The sequence below is a fragment of the Microtus oregoni genome, unplaced genomic scaffold, assembly GCF_018167655.1.
Source record: "Microtus oregoni isolate MIOR12 unplaced genomic scaffold, Mior012 000069F_ref0000032, whole genome shotgun sequence".
Classification (NCBI taxonomy): domain Eukaryota; kingdom Metazoa; phylum Chordata; class Mammalia; order Rodentia; family Cricetidae; genus Microtus; species Microtus oregoni.
In genome coordinates, this window is record NW_024543976.1 from 1,673,759 (window position 1) to 1,689,002 (window position 15,244).

Sequence of the window (15,244 nt, forward strand, 5' to 3'; positions counted from 1 at the left end):
TCCCAAGTGGTCAACCCTTAAATACATAATCTGAGCAACACTAAATGGGCTTGGCAGGTTGTATTTTATATATACATACATGTATATGTGTATGCGTCTTAGTTACCTATCTATTGCTGTGAATATCCCTGGCCAAGGGTGTTATGGAAGAGTTCATTGGGGTTTAACAGTTTCAGAGAATGAGTTTGTGATCTTTATGTTGTGGAGCATGGCAGCAAGCAAGCATGTTCTGGAGCAGTAGTGAAATGCCTGGTTACATCTGATCTGGAAGTAAGAGGTAGAGTTAACTGGAACTGGTGTGGGCTTTTGAGATTGTATGAATTTTCACCAGGAAGAACAAAGGATTAGTTTTATCTAATAATTTAACTATAAGGTTGCTGGCATGTACCTTATTTGAATCAATATCAATCAGTACCTTTGGTTTCTTTATTACACCAAAGAAAATTACTCTATTGTCTGTGGTTTCTTAAGTCCTTACTTATGAACATTTCAATGTCTTAATTGTCTATTCACCTCATTTGGTTATCATGTTTGAGAAATACTGAACCAGCGGGAATTGGAATTCCTCTTGACGTTTTTAGTGTCGTTAATAAAATACATTTTTAATATTTATATTTGTTTGTTTATTTATTTGAGACAGGGTCTCACTAAGTAAGGCTGTCCTGCAACTTAACTATGTAGACCAGGCTGGCCTCAGACTCAAAGAGATCCTGCTTCTGCCTCCCGAGTGCTGGGTTTAAAGGCATGCACAAACACCTCTGGCATAAAATACATTTTGTAAAGGAAGTAAGAGGTAGTTGATTTTGGAGATACTTCTTTAGTGACCATGGCCTAGGAACACATTTAAGTTTCCTCAAACTCTGTTTCTATACAGATGCTTTTTTATTTTTCATGAAGTTTTACAGGGCAAAGTCATAAATCATGGCAAGTTTGAAATATGTTGGTGGTTTCATTAACAAGAGAATTTAAGAATGGCCTCAATTTTATGCTCAAGGACAATTTTATTAGAATTTAGAACAAGCCCAGGACAGTGAATTCACTAACTACTTACTAGAGAGTAGAGCATTAGAACAGCTGTGCGGAATGACGTGGAGGTCAGACACAAGCAGCTGTGTGTGTGGTGGGGGGGGGGGCTTTAGAGAAAGTAAGGGTGCCAGAAATGTTTGGGGACACAAAGTATTAAAGCATGCTTAAAAAGGATACAGAAAGTAGAAAAAAAAATTTTCTCCCCAAGACGGTTTCTCTGGCTGTCCTGGAGCTCTTGGAGCTTTAGGAGGGCCTCGAACTCAGAGAGATCCTCCTACCTCTGCCTCCCAAGTGCTGGGATTTAAGACATGCACCCCCACCGTTCGGACGAAAAGTTCATTTTCTGAATGATTCAGAAGCATAGACTAAAATGGAAAATGTCAGTGCTCACTAAGTGACACCATTTATTCCTTTTATCTCCAGAGTTTTTGCCCATGCCCTTCCTGGGTGGGATGCCTGAGTGAGCATGGCACCCACAGGCTCATGCATTCGAATGCTTCCTCCCCAGCTGGTGAACTGTTTGGGAAGGATTAGGAGGTGTGGCCTTATTGGAGGAGGAATGTCTCTGGGGGTGGGTTTTCAAGAGCACTTGCTGGGCCATCTGCCTCTGGTTAGTGGGACAGTTACCATTACATGATATATAGAATGGAAGTTTGAATGCACGTGAATGAATTTAATTTGACCTAAAGAATCAAGAGTGAGTCTTGGCTTAACTCAAGTCTGGGGTTAAGTTCAATAACTTGAAAGAATGTCAATAGAATTTGGGGGTGTTGTGGTTTAGAAGGTAATAATTGGAATAGATCTTTGGGTTTTCTTGTTCACAGAAATTTGTAATAAAGGCAATCTTGTTATCCTAATTTTTAGTAATAAGTATAGAGAACAAATTAAAGTAGATCATTAGAGCTTAAAAAAAAAAAAAGAAGCTCTCAGCTGCTGCTCCAATACCATGCCTGCCTGCCTTTTGCATGCTCCCCACCTTGATATTCATGGATTCACCCCCTGAAACTGAGCAAGTCCCCAGTTAAATGGTTTCTCTTAAGTTGCTTTGTTCATGGTATCTTTTACAATAGAAAAGGTAACTATTGCCCAATGACAGCATTGGTACACAGCACAGGTGCACAAAGGTGTGTAGTGGGGAAAGGCACATGCGTGTCACCAGGTAGCATCTCTGGGATGTGTCAGTCACAAAGTGTGCATCTGTGCCATCACAGGGCAGCACTACATGGCAGATAAGCGAACAGGTGTGTCATGCCACAGGGCTGGTACGTTGCAAGAATGGGAACATGCAACCATATGGCAACACTGGTGTATGGCAGGCACATGAATAAGTGCCCATACCATCACACTGTGGTGCTGGGACACGAGCAGGGATGCTGTACCATGGTGTGGTGGTTCTGGGACATATCAAGTACTCAGACATGCATGCCTGCACCTTCACATATGTGGATAGCAGGTATGTCAACAGACATGGCCATCCTACCATTTGGTGACACCGACGTGGCAAGCACTGGGACAGACCTAACCCTACTGCGGGAGAGAAAGGAACTTGCTCTCTTTCAGTCTGAAGATTTTGAAGAGGTAAGAGCTCTCTAGTGGCTTGGCTGCTTTTGCTTTTCTGATCTTCAGGTTGAACCCCAGTATCTGTCTCTGGGTTTTTACTATTTGTGCTACACCACAGGATTCCCAGAAGGAAAGCCAGCACCACCATGTGGCGGCACTGGAAGACTGCATGGGTACAGCACCATGTGCCACTCCAGACTTCACACCCATGTAGACAGGTCTGCCCACGTGTTGGTGCTGGAACACGGTGGGTGCAAAAGTAGGCATACTGTGGCATTGGGTGGTGGCACTGGGGTGCAGCAGCCACTAGCAAGCATTCAGGCCACCGTGTGACGACACTCGGACGCAGCTGGCACACAAGCCGGCGTGCCTACAATGCCACTTGACAGTCTCGGCAGCCTGTGAAATGGCAGGCACAGAAGCAGGAGTGTCCTGCCACCACATGTTGACACTGGACCACGGCATGTGCTTGAATGTGGATGCCCACACTACTACACAGTGGCACTGGGATGTAGCAGATGTGCAAACATGTGTTCCAGCATCACAACATGGCAGCAGTGGAACATGGTGTGTTTGCTAACAGGCATTCCTACCCCGCTATGTGGTAGCTCTAGGGAACGGGAAACACGGAACATGCGTGATCTGGCCAGAGGCTCAGGGGCGTAGATAGCAAGGAAACAGGTGCACTGTGCTGCCATACAGTGGCACTGTGACCCTGCAGGCATGCAAACAGATGTGCCTCTGCCACCGGAAACACGTAACATGCGTGATCTGGCCAGAGGCTCAGGGGTGTAGATAGCAAGGAAACAGGTGCATTGTGCTGCCATACAGTGGCACTGTGACCCTGCAGGCATGCTAACAGATGTGCCTCTGCCACCAGGGTGGCCTGGACATGGCAGGCGAGCTGCATTCCCACACCGTGGTGCTGGGACTAGCAGGCCTGGGACAAGGGTATCCACACAGCTGCCTGCAGGCACTGGATACATCTGTCATGCATGGAAACCGGCATGGCCATGTTGTTGCATGGCGGCACTGGGACACAGCAGGTCCACAAAGAGTTATGCCTGTGTTGCCAAAGGGCGGGTAGGGGTTCCTGTGTCATCAGAAGGCAGTACTGGGGAGTCAAAGGCTTTGTGACAGGTGAGTAGCCCTCGCCCCATGGCAGCACTGACTGAGAGATGGAACCAATGGGAGCATGTGTGGTTTTGCTGGCACATGGCAGCTCCAGATGGGCAGAAGTGTAACCAGGCCTGCTGGTGACACCATAAGTCATACTGGGACTCAGCATGTGCATGAACAAGCATCCTGTGCCACCAGGTGGAGACAGCAAGCACAAACACCAGCTTTTATGCTGCCAGACGGCTTTGCCTGCAAAGTACCTTCAAGCCTGCACAGTCATGTGACAGTCACGGGACATAGCAATAATGCCACATTTCAGCCCTGGGACACAGCAGGTGTGCAAAGAGATGTGAAGCACTGCCAAGCAGCAGCGCAGGGATACGGCAGCCATGAACATACACGCGCAGCCTGCAATTTGGTGGCTCTAGGTCTGAGGAGGTATGTAAGCATGTATGCTCGGACCACCACACGGGGCCACTGGGACATGGCAGATGCACGAACAGGAGAGTCTTGCCGCCATGTGGTGGCCTGGGACCTGGCAGGATTATCTGAACTGTCACATGGCAAACGTGTGAATGGGTGTGCCCACTCCAGCACTTGACTGTCCTAGAACCAGAAGACATGCACACGTTCACGAATGTGCCATGATGCGGAGGTACTGGAGTACCACAGGTGTGTTAAATTGCATGCGTGTGCCACTGTGTGTGAGCCCCTGGACACAGTGTGGGTGTGAACAAGTGTCCCTGTGCACTGTAGCACTGGCAGGCACAGACATGCATACCTATGCCGCCATGTTATGATGCGGAGACACGGCAGGTATGTAAATAGGCGTGCCCACGCTACCACATGGCAGCCTTGGGGAACGACAGGCTAACAGAACATAGTGCCATGCAGCCATGTGGTGGCGCTCGGACATCACTGTTGTGACAACAGGCTTGCCGGTGCTGCTGTATGTCAGAGCTGTTACATGGCAGGGTCATCAACAGGTGTGCCTGCACCAGTGTGCGGTGGCACTGGTGCAAACAGGGCACCCCATGCCACCAGGCGACAGCATTGGCACATAGAATGCGTAGGAGCAATCCCGGAACGGGGCAGGCACGAGAAAAGTTCTGCCTGTGCCACCAGGTGGCGGTGCTGAGACATAGAATGCCTAAAAGCAGGTGTGCCCATGCAGTCGGGAGTGGGGGCTCAGAAACAGCAGGTGAGTGTGAACAGGAATGCCGTGCCATCAGAAAGTGGCACTGGGGCATGGCATGCTTGTAACCAGAGGTGCACACGCCCTCATGTCGTGATGCTGGCACATGGTAGGTAGCCTTGAACACGCATGCCCATGCTGACGTGTGTTGATGGGACACAGCAGGGATGAGAACAGGTGGACACGTGATGCCAGAGGTTGGCGCTGAGACTAGGCTTGTAAACGGGTGGTCCAGCATGGCCAAGTGTGTCACTGAAAGATGGAACAGTCTTAAATGGGTGTGGCCGTATGACTACATTGTGACTCTATATTCAGAAGATGTGTGAACAGGCCCACTCCTGGTGCCACATGGTGCTGGGACACAGAAGGTGTGTTAACAGGCTCGTCCACACTGCTACTTAGTGGATTTGGGACATGTCAGGTGTGCCAGGCTGCCACGTGGTGGTACTGGGGCATGACAGGTAAGGAAACAGCATAGCTCATGTGAAGCTGGGAAGTGACAGACAGGTGAGAGAACAGGCCTGCAGCAGGTGATGCCAATGCTGGTCCTAGACCACAACAGGCACATGAACGAACATGCCACCATATTCCAATATTAGGGCACACCAGGTTCATGATCCAGGCCTCCACATTTCAAGTCATCCTTAGCACCACTGTTTTCCATGTCTATTACGCCCAGATTAAAGCATTCCACTGTTTTCATAATCTAAAGTCCCCAAATCCAAACAAAGGCATGGACGGGCATATCACAGCAATACCCCATCCCTAGTCTTAGTTATGGTTTCTATTGCTGTGAAGAGACACCATAATCACAGCAACCCTTTTTTTTAAATATTTATTTATTTATTATGTATACAGTATACAATATTCTGTCTGTGTGTATGTCTGCAGACCAGAAGAGGGCAGCAGACCTCATTACAGATGGTTGTGAGCCACCATGTGGTTGCCGGGAATTGAACTCATGACCTTTGGAAGAGCAGGCAATGCTCTTAACCGCTGAGCCATCTCTCCAGCCCCGACAGCAACTCTTATAAAGGAAAACATTTAATTGGGGCTGGTACATGCAGGCATGTGAAGATGGGTTGCTTTGGGTAATATAACCTATCTTTACAATATTAATTCTCAACTGGGTGGTGGTGGCACATGCCTTTAAACTCAGCACTCAGGAGGCAGAGACAGATTTCTGCGAGTTTGAGGCCAGCCTGGTCTACAGAGTGAGTTCCAGGAGAGAAACCTTGTCTCAAAAAACCAAAAACTCAAACAAACCACAAACAAACAAAAACAATATTGATTTTGCCAATCCATGAGCATGGGAATTTACTGTCTTCTGTTCTCTTGTAATAAACCTTTCTTCAGAGCTTTAAATCTTCTCATTTTAGAAGGCTGTCTAGTTAGGGAAATTAGACAAGAAATTGAACTAAAATGTTCTATTAGAATGTTTTAATCCTTTTTTTTTTTAATTTTTCGAGACAGGGTTTCTCCGTAGCTTTTGGTTCCTGTCCTGGAACTAGCTCTTGTAGACCAGGCTGGCCTCGAACTCACAGAGATCCGCCTGCCTCTGCCTCCCGAGTGCTGGGATTAAAGGCGTGCGCCACCACCGCCGGGCTAGAATGTTTTAAAAAACTATCTTTATTTACAAATTATATTATCTGTCTGTCTATCTGTCTACTTCTCTCCATACCTACATCTATCTACAAAAAAGCTTAAAGAATCAATGACCATTCAAACTCATCTGAAAACAATAAGCAAAATCAGTCATGTTATAAATGGTATATGAGATTAGTATACAAAATTAGTTGTATTTTTTAAAAGATTTTATTTATTAAGTATACAGTGTTTTGCCTGCATGTACACCTGCAGGTCAGAAGAGGGCACCAGATTTCACAGATGGTTGTGAGCCATCATGTGGTTACTGGGACTTGAATTCAAGAGCCCTGGAAGAGCAATCAGTGCTCTTAACCTCTGAGCCATCTCTCCAGCCCAGTTGTATTTTTTTATAGTGAAGAGGAAAGTTCCCAAAATTAAAGTTAGGAAAATCTCATTCATTATAGCACCCACAATAATTATTAAGAGTAAACTAAAGAAATACATTATTTGTCTACAGAAAATTACAGAGCATTATTGAGAGGAATGTGGGGAACTGACCTAATGCCTTGTACACATCTGGAACATTTCTTATTAAAATTCAGAACTCTTGTATCCATGTCTTTTCTGTTGTCCTTGACCGATGAGGGATGTCCTGTGTATGTGTTGCTTTATTGGTTGATGAATAAAGCTGCTTTGGCCTATGGCAAGGCAAAATAAACCCAGGTGGTAAATCTGAACAGAGGTATAGGGAGAGATTAGGTGAGTCAGAGAGATGCCATGTAACTGCCAAAGGAGACAGATGCCCTGGAACCTTTACCAGTAGCCACAGTCTCGTGGTGATAAGCAGATTAATAGAAATGGGTTAATTTAAGATGTAAGAGTTAGGGAATAAGAAGCCTGAGATACTAGGCTAATCAGTGTTGTAATTAATACAGTTTCTGTGTGATTATTTGGGTCTGAGTGGTCAGGAAAGGAAAAAGAAGTCTCTGCCTACACTTCACATCACTAGACTCTTTAAAATTAAGCCCCGGGCTGGAGATAGACGACTCAATGGTTTAGAAGACACGATCTTCTGCCAGGCAGTGGTGGCGCACGCCTTCAATCCCAGCTCTCGGGAGGCAGAGGCAGGCAGATCTCTGTGAGTTTGAGGCCAGCCTGGTCTACAAGAGATAGTTCCAGGGCAAGCATCAAAGCTACACAGAGAAATCCTGTCTCAAAAACCAAAAAAAAAAAAAAAAAAAAAAAAAAAAGAAAAAGAAAAAAGAAAAGAAAAAAGGAAAAGAAAAAAAAAGAAGAAGGCATGATTCTCTTGCAAGGACTCCAGTTCAATCCCCAGCATCCATTTTCTACAGAAAATCCAGTTCTATGTACACACACGCAGTTAAAAAAATAACACAAATCTTTAAAAATAAAGATTAAAATTTTCTTTTAAAAATTTTTATTATTTAAAAGAAATTTTAACTTTAAATATATATTTTGAAAATATTATTTCCTCTCCCCAAGTCCTTTCTACCCAACTTTGAGTTCTTTCTCAAAAAAACAAGCAAAAATCAATCCAACAATAAGACCTCGAAACCAAGTAAAATAAAATGAAATCATACTTAAAATCAAAACCAAAAGCAACCACCAAACTATCATCAAATAAAAGCACTCACAAGAAGATTGTGGAGTCTGTTATATGTTGATCATCTACTCCTGAATGTCAGGCTTGTCCTGGTACTCCAGGACAAGTTACTCCGTGTCACACTATTGGAGAAAACTGAGCTTCCCTTTCCCAGCAGGTATAAGTGGCAGTCCAGTTGTTACCCTTTACCCTAGTGGCTAGGTTTTCATTAATTAATTAACTCAGTAATTAATTAATTAATATATCCACTCATTAATTTCAGAGAATTCTCTTCATTCTTTTGCATAAGTATTAATTTAAAAAATTAGCATACATGCTGGTCAGTGATGGTATTAATTTAAAAAAATTAGCGTACATGATGGTCAGTGATCCCAGCACTTGGGAAGCTAGTACTATATAGATAAACCTTGTCTCAGAATAAACAACAAAAAAATCCCCCCCAAGTTGGCATACAAAGTAATGGGTTTTATCATGGTACTGTTTATCCTTTTCCTCTGCATTTATTTTGTGTGCATGTGTATGGTATGTGTGTCTACATGTGTGAGTGTGTGAGATTGTACATGTGTGGTCATCAGAGGACAGTTTCTGGGATTGCCCCTCACCTGCCTTGTTTGAGACAGGACCTCTCTCCACACCTTATCTCTCCCGCTCTTTCCTCCACTGTTGCAAATGCTGGACTGCTTTTGCAAGCTTCAAGGGGTTCTCCTATGTCTCTGTTCTCTATCTCACCATAGAAACTCTGGGTTTACGTACACACACTATTGCTCCCAACTTTTACATGCGTTCTGGGGATCTGAACTCAGGTCCTCATGTTTGTGTGGCAAATGCTTTACCTGCTGAGCCATCTCCCCAACCCTCCTTGTGGTATTACCATACAGACTTGGCTCTTACTGGTACCCTTCTCCCACCCCTCCTGCTGCCCCCCATAACCTCTCTTCTGCTTTCAAGTCACATGTGTTCTATTACTCCCTCCTTGAAACGTCATCTTCCTCTCTCATGATATCCTTTCTAGTTTCTTCTCACCCCCACATACATATACATACAACACCAATTAAAATCTAGGATTTCTAAGAGATAAAGAGATATGAGAAAGCATGTATTATTTTTCTTTTTGATTGTTTTTGAATTTTTTGCTTAACGCACTCTAAAGCTCTTTCCATTTTCTTGAAAAAGATCATAATTTCATTCTTTACAGGTGAGTAAAATTCACTGTTCATATGAATCACATTTTACTTATTCATTCGCCAGTTATGAACCCCTTAGGCCCAAAGACAGTTTCCTGCAGAAACCATCCCTGAAGTAGGGAGGGTTAAGACTCTTGGAGGAAGGGAGATTAACAATCTATTTTAACAATACTGCTTCCGAGTATCTGACCCCTGATGATCATCCCTAGTTGGCTTCTCCCAGCATCCTCTTTTGCTTCTCCCTCTACAGTGTGCTCCCATGATTTGGAGCATGCTTGTTTGTTTGTTTTTAATAGAAATGAACTAGGCAAGCGCCATTCATTTGCAAGGAATTCGCTCGGGACCAGTTTGCAAACAAAAGATGTACCCATGTGGATTTTTGGGATCAGATTCTCCAAGGTGTTCTGCCACGCACAGTCCAGGTGCTTACTATTTGGAAAGGACACCACAGACAAAACTCCAAGTTATGTATGTATTTAACACTACAGTGGAGCAACATTACATCCCCCAATGGCTTCTCCAGTGTCAGCTGGTGCTGCGTAACTTTCCCCAGTGCACACAAAACCAAGTTATATACTAAAAGATTTGATGGACAGCCGGAAAGACACTCCCACTTTCCTCCCAGATGAACCCTACAAAGATCTCTCATCAAATTCAGTAATTGATGTTTCCATCTGCTGCCTGGTTTGTGGATAAGAAACTCAAGCCCCTAAGACACAAGGACAAGTTCCCCTGTGATGTCACACAGGGGAACAGACTGGTGTCCACCACTTGTCAACAACACAAAAAGAGTTGGAAGCTTGTACAATTTACAGTAAAATAAAGATGTTCTCAAATCTGCAGCCTGGATAATTTATGCACTTGGGTTGTCCTGGGTAGCGATCCCCATTCCACCCCCAGTTCATAAATCTCAGCACGTAGTTAGACTCACCTTTCTTCTCTTGCACATGAATGAACGCTTACCTTCTTCAGTTCTGGCAATTACCAATACTAAAGTACCAGCGTGTTTATAGTACCTTCATTTAGACTGAATGTAAATCCTACTTGTAAATGGCTAATGTAATAAAGGGGATATGAAAGGGAGAAGGAAAACGAAGATCCCTCTCTCTGGGTCACTTGGAAGTAAATGTGGTGGTCAGATTTGTGTTGAATCTGAATTTCTAAGGAGAAGGACTGACAGACAAGTTCGCGGCTTCAGAGTCTCTGATAGGCTGATGCCTGAACAAACGCTTAGTAAGACACAAGTGATAAGGTACTTCAGGTGAAAAGAACGCATTTGTCACGGAGTGAGCAGTTCATCCCCTAGAGTAAAACTGTGTACATTTCTCTTTAGCATTGCAGGGTATTGTGGGTAGAAATGTTTACCCAACCCAGGACTCTCTGAGTACCCAGGTGTGGTCAATGGAGGCACCAGCAAGGCTCAGCTTGAGCGCAGAAACTGTTAGATTCAGGAAGACTTGCACTTACAGAGGTCATGCTGTCCCTTGGCCCTAGCTCCTGCTGAGTGGGGAAAGACCCCACAGAACCCAACGGAAGTGGGAATAGGAATGGCGGGTCCTGTGGAAGGAGGTGAGTGGCTCACGGGAGTCACTGAGGACTGTGCCCGTCTATGTTGCTCAACTACTATTGATCTTAGGAAGAAGTGATTGTTACAAACGAGATTCTTTTCGTTGGTATCAGGCCCTGTCAAGAGTTTTCTTTAGTATCCACTTAGAAAACAACTCTGGAGATAAACTAGCCCTTGGCTGGCATTGGGGACCTGGCAAACCTCACAGGCAGCGGGAAGAACTTTTGTGTGAGGGGCAGAGTGAAATGAGTCATCACCCATCTTTGCGGGCACTGGGTCAAGACTTCCAGAGTCTGACCTCGTGGTTTATTCTTCTTACACATTGAGGCATAGTAGTTCCACATGGCAATTATCATGACAACGCTTTAGGCATAGCCACATAGAAATTCCCTGCAAGTCAGCAAAGCGCCTGTGACCTCTGCAATAAGAATGAGTTCTATTGGCTGATGATCAGAGCTCGGACTAGGGCCCAGAGGAAGGAATAGTGAGAAGCATAAGGATGGATTCTATTAGTGGGGGATATAAAGTACATGGGATCTCTTTCAAAGGGGTGGGTTCTATACTCCGAGAGTAGGGTTAGGAATAACAGGATACTGGAGGGATCCAGGTGGAGGCTGACTCCTGACAGAATAGCCAAGGATCACGAGGTTGTTGGACTCCTTTCACTCTGGTGTTCCAGGTGACCAGGCTTCATTCATTTTCTTCTTTTTAAGAAAATAGGCCCACATGATTATCAGTCCTGGTTTTCTCCAATGCTTACTCTAAGCTGTGCTTCCTGCAGATTGGGATGGTCAAGTTTGGACTTTTAATGATCCTTGTTACCTTGGCAAAGATTTCTTTTCATATATTTAAATTGATTTTCTTTGGGGGAGGTTCGCAAGAGAGTTTCTCTGTATAGCTTTGGAGCCTGTCCTAGAATTCGCCCAGTAGACCAGGCTGGCTTCGAACTCACATAGATTCACCTGCTTCTGCCTCCTGAGTGCTGGGATCAAAGGTGTGTGCCACCACTGCCGAGCTTTAAAATGATTTTTTAACATGTCCGTGTTGCCAGGTAAGGCTCCATCCTGTCCCTCCCTGTCCCTAGGTGGCCAACCCCCTCCCACACCTTTCTTAGGGCTGATATTGCCAGTGGGTAGGACTCTTTCCTTCCTCCTACTTTTCTTGGGATCTGGTACAGAGAGTACTGCTATATGGGACTCTCCTTTCTCCCCTCTTGTCTGCCTCAAATCTACTTGCCTTCACCAGGACCCCATTATCTTCACCAGGATGCCATACCAAATGTACCACAAGGTACATATCCAGGTGGGTACTGATCCCAGGAGACAGAGCTCTGATCCAGCTTCACACATAGGTCTGTTCTCTCCTACCCAGATTCCTTTTAGACTACCAACCAATGTTTCTGTCCCCATCCAGAGATCCGCTTCCCTCAGTCCCGACTCAGATTCCCTTTAGGCTACTCAGTTAACCATTACACCTCAGAATCCTCCTCAGCTGCCTATGCCACCAAATAAGTTGCCTGCTTCCCTTCGCTCAGTCCCTTCGGGATTCTTGCCACCTGGTCTACTACTTCACCTTGGGAATTCCTCTAGCACCCATGCACCCTGGTAAGAGACCCACTCCTCTCAGCTGTCTCTGCTTAGGACTTTCTCAAACCATCCAGCTGCCTTCCCACTTAGGGACTGTAACATGGTTGGCTAACATTCACACCAAAGACACAACCAACAACTTAACTCTAATTACATATGGTTGTGAGCAACCAAGTGGTTGTTGGGAATTGAACTCAGGAACTCTGGAAGAGCAGCGAGTCATCTCTCCAGCCCCAAAACACAGTTATTTAATACACATCTCATTGGCTTCCCAAGCTAGATTTGGGTGGAATTATTTCTTTGGTTTGCTGTATGTGCCCTATCGGGGGTGAATAAACATTTGTCAACTTCCTAACACCTCATCCTAACACGAGGTTTCCCTTTTACCTTTATAAACTGACATTTGCCTATGTGATATGTCTGTCTCCACTCTATCCAGAGACAGTTCTTAATCCCCCTGGGACAAATGTCCTCCCACCTCCCCACTCTTCCTTGTTCCCTTCCTCCTTCTTCCTGTCCTCTATCTTCCATCTTTGGCTCTTATTCCCTGCCTTCTGCCTCTCTGGGACAAATAAACCTTCTTTGTGTTTGGAGCTTGACCTTGGGGTGTCTTGTGCTGATACCAGTCCCTTCACAGTCTGTGGTGACACCAGATCATGACGATAAATTACTCTTCCAAAAGAGTTTTATACATTTTTTTCTTGCTAGGGACCTGAAAATTATCACCCAACTTCTGTTTCCAATGAAATGGGATGTAAGACAGAAAACAATGATTTTATGATATGGGACACAGAAAGCTTTGGGTTTAAGGCTGATAATTAATTGCAAAGAACTTTTGTTTTCTTTTTCGAGACAGAGTTTCTTTGTATAGCCCTGGTTGTTCTGGAACTCACCTAGTAAACCAGGCTGGCCTCAAACTCACCTGCCTCTGTTTCCTGAGTGCTAAGATTAAAGCTGTGAGCTACCACCAACCAGTTCACAGAGAATTTTAAGAACAAGTAAGCAGTAACAGTATAAGATACCAGTTTCTAAGCCGGGCGGTGGTGGCGCACGCCTTTACTCCCAGCACTCGGGAGGCAGAGGCAGGCCGATCTCTGTGAGTTCGAGACCAGCCTGGTCTACAAGAGCTAGTTCCAGGACAGGCTCCAAAACCACAGAGAAACCCTGTCTCAAAAAAACCAAAAAAAGGGCTGGAGAGATGGCTCAGTGGTTAAGAGCATTGCCTGCTCTTCCAAAGGTCCTGAGTTCAATTCCCAGCAACCACATGGTGGCTCACAACCATCTGTAATGAGATCTGGTGCCCTCTTCTGGTGTGTGGGCATACATGGAGGCAGAATGTTGTATACATAATAAATAAATCTTTTTTTTAAAAAAAATACCAGTTTCTGTCCAGTAGACCATTTCTAGATCACTAGTTTAACAAAAACACTGGATCAATTGGGTTAAACACAGTACTTCATTAAGCACACACACAAACACACACACATACACACACACACACACACACACAAACCCCACAAGCCACCTCCAGCTTTGTAAATCCCAGGTTACTCTTTGTTCCAATGAAAATTATGCTTTGGTTGGGAGTTAAGTGCTCATCCCTAGCTATTAAGCACCAAGGAAAGAGGCTGCCAGGCACCTATTACTGATAGGAGCATTCAATTAAGAGCTTTTGGGAAAACCAAATTCCTTTATGAGAGTATGAGTCAAGCCACCTCTCTTTCAGGCATCGGTGGTTTGATCAATGATTAATTACAGGACTTGTATCTTGTTCCAGAAAAAAAGAATTACCTTAAATTTATGGACCTCTGTGTGCTCTCCATTCTGTGAGAATCCATGGAGAAGTTCCTCTCACTACTAAGAGTTGAGAGTGATGTCAGCATGAGAGCAGAGGATGGAGCAGCAAGCCAAGGAGCCATGAGCTCAGCTTTTCAAGGGGATCAAATTTATTAATCCTTGCCTAGTGTTGGTGGCCCATGTCTTTAATCCCATCACTTAGAAGGCTTCAGCAGGCAGATAACTGTGAATTAGGGGCCTGGTCTACAGAGTGAGTTCCAGGATATCAGGATATCCAGGACTATATGGAGAAATCCTGTCTTAAAAATCAGAGAGAGATGGGGGGGGGGTGTTGAAGGTCAGTAATCCTTGAGAGGGTTCTTTAGGCTGGCACATCCCAGTGTTCTAGGCCAAGTCCAAGCTAATTACAAGGTCATCTCATGGCCTATGAGTATCTTACTGTCCAGTAGTCTCTTGAACATTCAGAAAAAAAGTCTCTTTCCCCTCAAACTTCTGATTAAAAGCTATTGTCCTCTTTCTCAACCCCTCCCTTAGGTATCGCTCCTGTTGGCCACTGAAGTCTTTGAGTCCACCATTATGGGATGGATGAGATAGAAGGGAGTTTCTTTTTCTTATTGAAGTCAGGATGTTCTACAGCCCTACCACATCTTCTTGCATTTAGCTAGCCACATGAAACAGTTCACCTCAGAACTTCTTTGGACACCACCAAAACCTGTAGATAGCACCTTCTGCTACCATCCTGTGTTTGCTTAAAAAATCTGTAGGCACTAAACAGGTCCCTAACTCTTATGGTTCAGACATGTCCTCAAATGTCCATTTGTTGAAGGCCTCGTTCCCTACCATCTAATAGATCCGACTGAACAGTGGCTTTCAACCTGTGGGTCAAAATCCCTTTTGTATGTGAATGACCATTTTATAGGGGTCACATATCATATATCCTGCATATCAGATATTTACATTATGATTCATAGCAATATCAATTACAATTATGAAGTAGCA